The sequence below is a fragment of the Orbicella faveolata genome, unplaced genomic scaffold (assembly GCF_042242905.1).
Source record: "Orbicella faveolata isolate gen_17 unplaced genomic scaffold, um_ofav_v1 contig_48, whole genome shotgun sequence".
NCBI lineage: Eukaryota > Metazoa > Cnidaria > Anthozoa > Scleractinia > Merulinidae > Orbicella > Orbicella faveolata.
In genome coordinates, this window is record NW_028301578.1 from 9,647,760 (window position 1) to 9,659,053 (window position 11,294).

Genomic DNA, 11,294 nt, shown 5'->3' on the forward strand with positions numbered 1-11,294 from the left:
ATTGACCCTGTTTCCTAGAAACGCATAACAAAAATAAACGCTTAAAGAGTGAATAAAGGTATTTCTGTCCGTTGCGAAGAACAGAAATTCTGTTGAACTTGAATTTAATAATCCGTAAGTGAAGGTAGTGTTAATTGTTATTATATGAATCGACCAAACAACTAAAATAGTATATGCGTGTGTTTTAATTACTCAGTTCAATTCTTCCATTCGTCATGCATGCTTGGAAATCATTCAAAGCTATTCAAATATTGAATCATGCAGAACAATGGGGTGTTGTATCGATGTCCCGCTTTCCTGTTTATTTTATTTTATTTATTTTATTTTATTTTATTTTTTTCATTCGAACAAGAAAATAAACCATACCGCTCTATTTATCATGCCGAATTTAGTAAATATGTGAAGTTTCATTAGAATCTGTTTCAAACCCATAAAAATGCGGGACTCCTGCTTACTTGCCAATTTTTACATGATGTGTGACAGGGAGACAACGCTTGCCGCTTGGTATACATTTCGTTGTAAGTCTGGGGTCCCATACTTTTACGAGTTTGCAACGGATTCTTATGAAACTTCATAGATTACTAAATAACTACGGCATACAGGGATGATTTTTCTTTTCTATGTTTAAAAAAGAAAAACAATACGAACAATTGTTGATGTTGCGTGACATTGGTAAAAAAGGGTCATTTACATAGGTATAATAACTATTTCAAACAGGCAGGTCTTTGCTTTATATTTCTGGGATGCAGACCACGTCCCACGCCAAAAACAAGACTGAAAAGAAAGAAGCTTTATATTTGGGAGTGGAAACTTGAGCGAGGTATGCATGGCAATTGGCTTTTTTTAGCGATGACGTAAGTCAATCATCTAACGCTGTTGACTTAGGTACGGAAATAATATGTTAACAATGAGTGAAACCTGCGTGAAACTAGGTTAGACATTTCGTGACTTTGATATATAAATTAACAATGGACGAGACCAGGTTAGCTCACTAAATATGGTTAAGACGAGATTTTTTTGAACTTCGAGCATTGCACGGCCAAAAAGACCATAATAATATTTTGCCGCCGGTCAAATTTAGTTGGAATCACGTGTGTTTCGCGCCAGGGAATGACTTTGATGGCCGCTTGGATAATTTTGACTCATATAAAGTGCTGTTCCCTTTGCTCATTTCTAACCTTTGTCGGAAGGATATGAAACATTTTGTGGTAGAAAAACCCCAAGGATGCAAATGGAAGATTTACTTCAGCAGACTTGCCATGAGATGCGGACAATGCCGGCCGTTTGTCAGAGAAGTGATGGCTGATTCTGACGGTTCGAGACTGTTTACTTTCGATACTTTCTTGCCAAATCAATTCATTAAAGGTATGTAATTGTTTTACTTCTATAACCTAAGTTTCTGTGACAAGTGATACTTTTAAACTCTGAAATCTTTTTAAAAGGCTGCTTTAAAGCACAATTAGCATAATGGTCGAGCGGTAAACCGGTCGAGCTTAGCTTGCGTCCTCCCATTCATTGAGCGAAATGTTTCCTTGAGAAAACAACGCTCAAACGAGATTATTTGTGAAATTTATGGAACTGCCAACAATTCGGAATAAAGGTTTTGAGCTCACCTGTTCTGTCGAAACCGTAATTTGTTAATTAGCACAACCACAAAACAGGTTGATTTTCTCCTCCTAATAATTCACTTATCCATGATTTATGTTTTCCATCACAGGGGGCAGTTTTATAAGATGAATACTCTACACTGCCTGGATGATGGATAAATTCCAAGACAAAAGCAATGGTTACTGGTGGAAATTTATCACTATATTGGTGTCTTATTTTAGGAAGTGCTGCTCCTGGACCATACATCTTACTATGAAGTCTAACTTTTGTTAATTCGTAGTCTGTACATGATACTTCTTCTCCTCGACTGTTCGTAAACCTGAACTTTTGCTTAAGTTCCTTATTTGTGTATTGTTGTCCCACACAGCTCAACAATTCAACCCGTTTGTGACTTCCAGGCTTCTCTCTGAAGTAGCTGAGAGCTAAGCCCTCCACGATGTTAGCATTTCCATGCTGAACATTCACTTTTTCCTGAATGGATTTGAAAGAAGTGAAGACAATGGCTTGCTACTTTTACTTTTTAATTTTTGATTCTAGTAAGAACAAAGAAACACCTCCTAGAGAGTGAGGGGTGAGGTCCGCAAAGTGAAAAATATCGTGGTCTTATTTTTTTTTATCATCAAACGGAAAGGAAAAATGTCCTGACATTGAATTAGTCAGTAATAATTAGTCTATGATCTGATCTGATTATTAGAATGCAAAAAAAGTACTGTTGATAGCCTGGATTAGTTTTTTTTTTTATTTTAGGGAAAAATGCATACAGTCAAAACTCTCAGTCATATAATAACTTAGTACAGGCTAAGATTTGGCATTTAAATACCCAAAAATATAAGAACCTGTTCAGCCTGGCAAAGAAAAAGACATGCTTGTACAAAAAAATCACACCAGAGAAAACTTCTGTTATTGTGTATATGTTTTCTTTGATTGGCGTTTTATTAGATTTTCTCTAGAAATATTGTTTTCCATAAAGCTACAGTGCAATACTGTATAAATATCTTATGAACTAAAATACCGTAAATCCTCGAATAAGGATTCAAAATTTAAAGTAAGCGCCCCCCTCCCCCCATTTTGTTGACAAGTAACGAGATAACAAATGACGTATAGTTTTCGTCGTGTAAAATTGTTTGCAGACAGGGGCTGTGGAACACTTTTGTTTACGCTGGATGACAGCCTGTGCAACTTTACGTAACACGCAACACAGCACCTCAGACTGCTTATCAGGGCCACACTGCCAAAGTCACTTTCCAAGAAAGTTTTCTTAGCCTCAGGGGGCAAACCATCTACTGACTTTGGTGGTGACTTTAAATGTTTCAGCTTGTACAGGGGAGTTGAGCATTTCGATGCTGAACATCGAAGGCAAATTTTATGATAACTTGGCAATTCAAGCTGAGCTGAACACAATCTTAATGTGTGTAATTTTAAAGGGGAAACTGAAAAGGAAACACTTTTAAATGAGAAATAAACTTTATAAAGTGTAAGACGGAATAAACTCCCAATTGGTTGGTAAAATGCTACGACTTCAAACTACACAGTTCAGTTCTAAGACTTCCAACTACTCCAAAACACTGGGGGTCTCGCAAACCTTATTACCAAAGAAGTATGCAGGAGATAAGCTGAAAACTCAACTCTAGACGAAACTTACCCATGAATACTCGGCCTTTCAAAAAAAGACAAAATTACCTTTTGCAAGTTCTACGATAGAGTACGACTCGAGTGACCTCTATAGGAAACCTCACTGAACCGTAACGCAAGTGACGACCGGCTAACTTATAAATTTGCAATGTCAATTTAAAACAAAATGGACCGGTTAGGTACTTTGGAGAAATTTTGTTTAAAAAAAAGATTGGTTCAGCTTACTTTGGCCTATTTTAGTACTCGAATTAACTCTGCAAGAGCCGAGCGATATTTAAGCAACAGAGATTGTAACGGTTAGCAGAGTCGGACAACTCGAAATCTTACGGTAGATAAGATCTTATCGAACAAATTATTTGCGTACGGGTGATAACCTTAGATGAAGGTTAAACTAAATATACAATGAACTCAACGCTTTAAAACGTTTTTCAAAGTTTTACAGATGTTTTTTTCCGAAGTGACTGAATAAAATACCTTAGTAAATTGGTTGGCTAACTCTTGCACTTAACAAAACTTTCATGTACTCTTCCACCACGACACAATATGGCCGACTGTTGGATATCCTAGTCTGAAAGTAGAATGCGCGCCCAAGCTCTTATGGGATTTTTGGCCGCTGGCGAGCTTGATTGCTCGAAGTTTAAAAAAAAAAAAAAAAATTCGTCTTAACAGTTCTCCGGCTTGCTTGCGGTTAGTTCCACTCCAGTTTGCTCACGATTAGCTGTTAGCTGTCATTTTGTGGTTTGTGTTACACTGAATTACATATAACTTTCGAGTAAGTCTCGAGTAAACTCTATGTAAAAATAACTAGGTGTGAATATATTGGTTCCACTCATTGAGAAGGAAGGTCTTCCCTTCAGTACGGATGGTATACGATTTATCTCTGAATTGGGGCGAGGAGCACTGGGAACTAGCCATTGCTTCTCTGCAATCCGCCATCTTGCTTTGGCAAGTGTAACGCATTGCAGTCCTTAGTACGTTTCGCCCGGAACCGTTGCGTGATTGTTGCCCTTTATAAGGCAGCGGAAAAATTCGTGCTCAGTTAGAAACACGTCGGATCTTTTTGTACATAAGCAATGTATACACGAAAGGCGTAAACAAAACCTGAATAATTTCAACGCCATGACTGTTGAGATAAGAAAGCAGCCAATAAACATTTCTTCTCTTGTTATCTTAGTAACACTACAGATTCTGTGAGATATATAAAGATTACTTGAATTTCTTGTCCACGCGCACTTCGTGTTTATGCTTGATAATTAACGTCTATAGCTCACTTCCTGCTTAGGAAGGAACTTTTCATTGATTTATAAAGGGTCTCTAATAAATGAAACGGTTGGTTTGACAGAGTTCTTCTCACTATATTACTGCATTTCACTATTTTAAATACGGATTAAACGCTGTGTGTGAACATATTATCAACGTTATTCAGTTCAATACTGATGATCAAAACCCAACTTAACGACGATTGCGTTTAGCGTTGCCATGAATCATCACTACGAGAAAACAAAATGAGAAAACAAACAAACAAACCTACAAACAAGACAAAGTAAATCGAAGCTCCCCAATCGTAACTGTATCTGCCATAATTGTAATAAAAACCATAAATGTAATAACGACCATAAATGTAATAAACATTGACCATCAATGTAATAACTTTTCACCACAAATGTAATAAATCCACCAACCATAAATGTAATAAAATTTTACCGTAAATGTAATAAACTGGACAACCATAAATATAATGAGGCTTAACCATAAATGTAATAAACTGCCTATTCCCTCTGAGTCAAGGGGCCACAAGCTCTGCCATTCCCTTATTTCGTTAGTACATGGTGGCCTGTTCCAGGCTCTCGAATAGTCGTGGGTGAACGAAGATGCCGTACTCCCACTCGTTTTTCCCTCGCTCGCCCGCTTCCTGGAACAGGCTACGTACGTGTACAGGGAGGACAGGAGTTCTGTACATCAATTTGGAGGACTCATTTCCCGCAGCACCGTTTTTGCCCACAGGCCAAAACTCGAGAAGCCATCATTGTAGTCCGTGGGAACACGTGGAAAGTACTTACAGTATGAGTATCAAGTCTATATACCAGACAAATCTCGAGAGGTGTAAACTAAGTGCGTTTGAGGGTGGGACTTGATGATGTTTAAGTCCACTTAATTGAAGTGCCGGGAGTTGATAAAGTTTCATACATTTGAAAAACTTGAGGTTTTTAGAGTGATGTCACAGGCAAGTGAGAAAATTCTGGGATGCCCCGGCTTCAAGCAAAAATAAAACTAAAACAGCCAAGCATTATCCTTTCCGGTTCAAACTTCTACAGTCATTTGTTCGACTCACTTAAAGAATAAGTCATTCTTTTAGAATTCATTTGCTAAGGGTGGATTGAGTGGCTAGCCACCCACCTTTTGAACAAGCAAACAAAGATAGTATCGGACCTAGAACGAAGGCCCATCTCGGTCTCCTTAGGCACTGTTAAAGACTATTTTTCACATATGTTACAGTTTTACTGTTTCGCTATCGGCTATAATAGTTATGATGTTGATACAAACCTGAATATATTTACACAATTGCTTTTAGTCATTAGTTGCTATATGAAGAGTTAACGTTGCAATAAACCAGTTTTTGTTCCGTAGTTTTGTTTAGTGTTTTATCCTTGTATGGCCCATGTGGCTGGTGGGATATCAAATATATCTACCCTGGTTCAAAAAAGTATACCTGGACTACAACTTTGTGCAAAGTAAAGTAATCTTGTTTAACTAGAAATAGTTCCACTTCCCCCATCTCTCCTGCAAGCCAACAGTTTTGTCCTCCATCCAGCACTATTAAGTGATTGACTGGGTGCAAAACGGAGCCAGCTCTTTTTCTAGCAGCAATGCTGGTGTAAGCATTCTTTTTAATAATAGCTTCGATCTTCAAATTATGAAAACCTATATCGATGATTCGGGGCGCTTTATCTTGTGTTAATTAAAAACAAATGGAAAAAGTATAACCTTAACAAATATTTACGCTCCAAGCGAAGATGATCCTGCTTTCTTTAAAAATCTCCTTGATCACCTTCAAGATTTCGAAGGAGACGAAATCATCATTGAAGGCGATTTCAATCCCGTTCTTGATGTACAGAACGACAAAAAAGGGGGCCTGTCCAAAACACATCACAACGCGTAAAAAACCATCCTTGAGATATGCGATAACCTCGATCTTGTTGATGCCTGGAGAATATTGAACCCCGAAGAAAGAAGGTATACTTGGCGCCAAACACAGCCTACTGTCCACTGTAGACTAGATTTCTTCTTAACAAGTCAGAGCTTGCTGGGTAGCATTATCTCCGCAAACATTCTACCGGGCTTTAAGACAGACCACTCAATGATCACATTGAGTATATCTCTTCACTCAAACCCAAGAGGGCCTGGTTTTTGGATACTCAACACATCCCTTCTGGCCGATAAGGATTACATTGATTTGATAAGGTTAACTATCCATGAAACACAGAACGAATACGAAAACGATGAATCAATAAACCCTGCGCTTCTTTGGGATATGATCAAACTTAAAACTCGGGAGAAATCTCTTAGCTTCGGTGCTGCCAAAAAGCGTAAAACTTTGCATAAACAGCATGAGTTAGAAGAAAAAATTGCCTTACTAGAAAAAGAACTGGAACAGCCGGCTGCCGTCAGCAAAACGCAAAAAACTAATATAACAGAACTTGATTTATTCAAAAGTGAATTAGAAGAGATTATCAAAGTACGTACCCAAGGGGCAATCTCGAGATGTAAAATTAAATGGTACAATGAAGGCGAAAGAACACCAAATATTTTCTAAATCTTGAGAAAAGACAGTTCAAAATGAGTACAATAAGCCAGCTTAAAAGCAGTGATCAAGAATTTGTCACATCTGACAAAGAAATCCTTGCTGAATGTGAAACCTTTTATAAAGAACTCTACACATCCCCAAAAAATGTGATACCAACAGAAAACGATCTTTTTCAACCTGAAAATGACACGGTTCTGGAAAACTACGAAGCAATGAGTTGCAAAGGATATTTAACAGAACAAGAGTGCCTAAAAGCTTTAAGAAGAATGGATCGGGAGAAAACCCCTGGAACTGATGGACTCCCGGCTGAGTTCTACAAAATTTTTTGGAAAGACTTGTCTCCTCTTCTAATAAGTGCACTCAACTATTCATATGATGAAGGAAGCCTTTCGATCACACAGAGACGCGGAATCAATAAACTCATACCAAAAAAAGACGCAGAACCGCACTTAATTAAAAACTAGCGGCCACTAACTCTTCTCAACTGCGATTACAAAATAGCTGCGGAAGCTATAGCAAACCGAATAAAATATGTCAACAACGACCAGACCGGTTTCCTAAAAGGACGATTTATTGGAGAAAACATCAGATAACATTATGAACTACGCTTCTCAAAAAAACATCCCAGGGCTATTGCTTTTTAGATTTTGAAAAGGCATTTGACTCGCTAGAATGGTCCTTCATTGAGCGCATGCTCCAGTATTTTGGATTGGGTTCTTCTTTGATAAGCTGGTTTCAATCATTTTACAAGAACATCGAAAGCTGTGTCCTAAACAATGGCTGGGCGAGTTGTTTTTTTCAACTACAGAGAGGTGTTAGGCAAGGTTGCCCTCTTTCGCCGTACCTATTTATATTATCTGCTGAAATCTTAGCTAAAGCAACCAGATCGAACAAGAACATTAAAGGAATATCTGTAAACAACTCAGAAATTAAAATTAGCCAGTATGCAGATGACACAACCTTCATTCTTAACGGCACTAGCGAGTCATTATCCGCCACACTTCAGACGATCGAAACTTTCGGCAGTATGTCTGGCCTCAGACTCAACAGTAGAAAGACCGAAGCTCTATAGATTGGATCAATGGTGGGAAATAAGGAAAAACTTTTTCCCGAGAAGAACTTTAAATGGCCAGAAAACAAAGTAAAGGTCCTTGGTGTCTGGCTTTCTACCGATCCCAATATCACATTAAATATAAACTATACAGAAAAAGCGGACAAAATTAAAAACATCTTAAGCAATTTGAAATATCGCCGGCTAACATTACTCGGCAAAATCCAAGTTATTAAAAGCTTAGCAGCATCTCAACTTACGCATATTTTAGCTCCGCTTGCGACAAATCATAAAGCTATCAAAGAAATAAAAAATCTTTTCTACAGCTTTCTTTGGGACAATAAGGGCGATAAGGTTAAGCGAAGTGTCATGATAAACGACTATAAAAACGGAGGGTTAAAAATGGTTGACATTGCTTCGTTTACCACATCGCTCAAGACTGCTTGGATCAAAAAATACCTTGACGATTCTAACCGTGGAAAATGGAAAGATTTTTTGAACTTGAACTTAGGAAATATGGCGGCAAACTAGTCTTTACATGTAATTTAAACAAGCTTGACACTTCAAAGTTAATGTGGGTCCAAGACCATTTTCTACAAGAAATTTTAGAAATATGGTCAGAGGTTAACTTTGATGATAAAATCGAAACCGAGCAGCAATTTCTTGAACAACACATATGGCATAATTCGCTAATTAGGATCGAAAACAGACCGGTCTTCTACAAACATCTTTTCCTGCATGGAATCACTAAGGTAGCCCAGTTAATGACGGACTCGCGCAGTTTTCTCCCCCTTGCAGATTTTATCAGCACTTACAATGTACGAATACAACCCATTAAATATTTCGGCCTTATTTCTGCCCTTCGGCACCATTATAACACTAATTTTCTTGGTAAAGAACCTAGTAGCACAGACACTCCCGATACCTTCTCCGAGACTTTTATTAAGAACGATAAAGCGAACAGAGTTGTATACCAGAAGCTCCTCTCTTTCAAAAGCACCGTTCCTTTTAAAAGCCAAGAAAAATGGAATGACAGCATTAAATCTGATGAAAGATGTTCTGCTGACTGGACTAGCGCCTATTGTCTGGCAGTTAGGTGCACAAAAAGCAGAAAACTCGTAAACTTTCAATTCAGATTCCTTCATCGTATTTTACCAACGAACCTTTTCTTAACAAAAATTGATATAAAGCAGGACCCGAACTGCTCCTTTTGTACCAACCATCCCGAAAACCTGATCCACTTCTTCTGGAACTGTACAATAGTAGCCACCTTTTGGGAAAATTTGACTGACAAACTTAAGCAGGTCAATCTAATGACGATAGACTATTCAAAACACACCGCCATATATCTGGGTCTGAGACCGGACACCTCTAAGTTTTCACTTCAACTAAATTTCTGCTTTCTTCTGGCAAGATATTATATATGGAGCTGCAGGGTCAACAAGAAGATCCCGATTTTAACAACTTTTCTTGTGTCCCTAAAATCGCAGTTTCGCATAAAGTCCAACAACCTCGATGCAGTTTCTAAGAAATGGAATCCTTTACTTCCACTTCTCAGCATCACGGTACCATAAAAGCCATCTATCTACTTTCTGCAAGCGAACCAAGGCCAAAGTGCAATTGAGAGTTAGACATACCGCTAACATTTCTAATTTAAATTACTTATCTCGGGAATCTTTCTGCACTGCTTACTTCTTAATTGTATCTATTATTAATAACTAATTATTAGTAATTGTTGTTAATAAAATTACTATATCAAATACGTAGTTATTGGATAATAATATTTAAAAAAACTGAAAACCGGACAGAGGAGTCGCCTTTTATTTATTTATTTATTTTTTTAATTTCTTTTTATTTATGTATTGTTACCACTAGCTTTATCGTTTGTTGTGAAACCTGTTTTAGGTATTTTAATGTAAGTAATTATTTAGCTTTTTTCCTCTACGGTTACTTTTTATGTTATTCTGTATGTGGACAAATAACAAAAAAAAAAAAAAAAAAAAAAAAAAACGGAGCCATCCACTACCTCCCGCTAAAATGGCTTGAAGGACCTTTGCTAACGGACACGGGGTGCACGATTTCTCTCGATTTCTGGTAAAGAAATTTAAAATTAAAACAGGCTTATTCTCTGTAAGGTAACGTTTGCCTGGAATTCTACCTCTTCTCTTCTTTTCGATGCCAGAAAGTCTCAAAATGTTTTCTGTTGCAAACACCACCTCATACGCACTTATTTTGGACGATTCGAGATCTCTTCTGGTATAAAGACTTAAAGATTTCTAAATGTGCGCACGGACATTAATGATGCCGTCTCAGGTTTTGGTCTCTACGCCAAAATGATGCTAGAGCAACGAGTCTTCCTATTTGATTTTCGGGGTCCCTGTCCTGCCTGTACGAAGTAAGACAATGACAGGGTTTGTAGACCCTTGGCTAAGAGGTAATAGGCCGTCTATTACATTTATGGTTAAGCCGTATTACATTTATGGTTGTTCATGATCAGTTTATTACATTTATGGTCAAATTTTATTACATTTATGGTTGGTGGATTTATTACATTTGTGGTTAAAAGTTATTACATTTATGGTTGGTATTACATTTATGGGTGATACAGCAACACACGGGATTTAGCTTTAGAACAACTCGGAGTAGCTGAGCTAATCTAGGCGGGTCATGTTTCCAGGAATTATATACACCTAAGTACAACTAAATACAACTAAAGGCAACAACAGAACTAAAGAAACTAAAATTGACAACAGTGACCAGAGACCACCAATAAGCTAACGGTATTACAAATAATAATTAACAACAGTTATGAAAAGAGATTATAGATACCCTAAAACGACATTATTGATATACTGTGACAATGTGGTTTCAAAACGTTTCCGTCTGAAAGTGGTGGTGCGGGGGAAGGGGGCTGCCTTTTCCTTTGCTTTTTCATCGCAAACTAGGCTCTGCATTGTTTTCGACAGGAGTGTCAGTTAAAAAGAACGTTTCTTCAAATAAATATTAAAATATCGACAAGCGCACTGAGATAATGATACAGCAGTGACGTAGCAGTGCGTCATGAAGTAAAACAGGTGACCACTGGCAATGCGGTCCAGACATGAAAAGCTCAACTGTGTGGTAGCAAAATGAATTTGAATAGAATCGCAAAAATCGAAGTAGTCGCCATGGTTTCATAAACTTGGCCTGTCCACGTTT

The 11,294-nt window shown here is 37.7% G+C and overlaps 1 long non-coding RNA gene and 1 pseudogene across 1 annotated transcript; both read left to right on the plus strand.

Annotated features, from left to right (window-relative positions):
- The first annotated feature begins 233 nt into the window (after positions 1-233).
- LOC149096458 (uncharacterized) lies at positions 234-2,331 on the plus strand. The gene is made up of 2 exons (XR_016204453.1): positions 234-1,365; positions 1,718-2,331. It is a non-coding gene; the product is annotated as an uncharacterized LOC149096458 (long non-coding RNA).
- Positions 2,332-8,465: 6,134 nt separating this feature from the next.
- LOC149096459 (uncharacterized) lies at positions 8,466-10,304 on the plus strand (annotated as a pseudogene).
- The last annotated feature ends 990 nt before the right edge of the window (positions 10,305-11,294 follow it).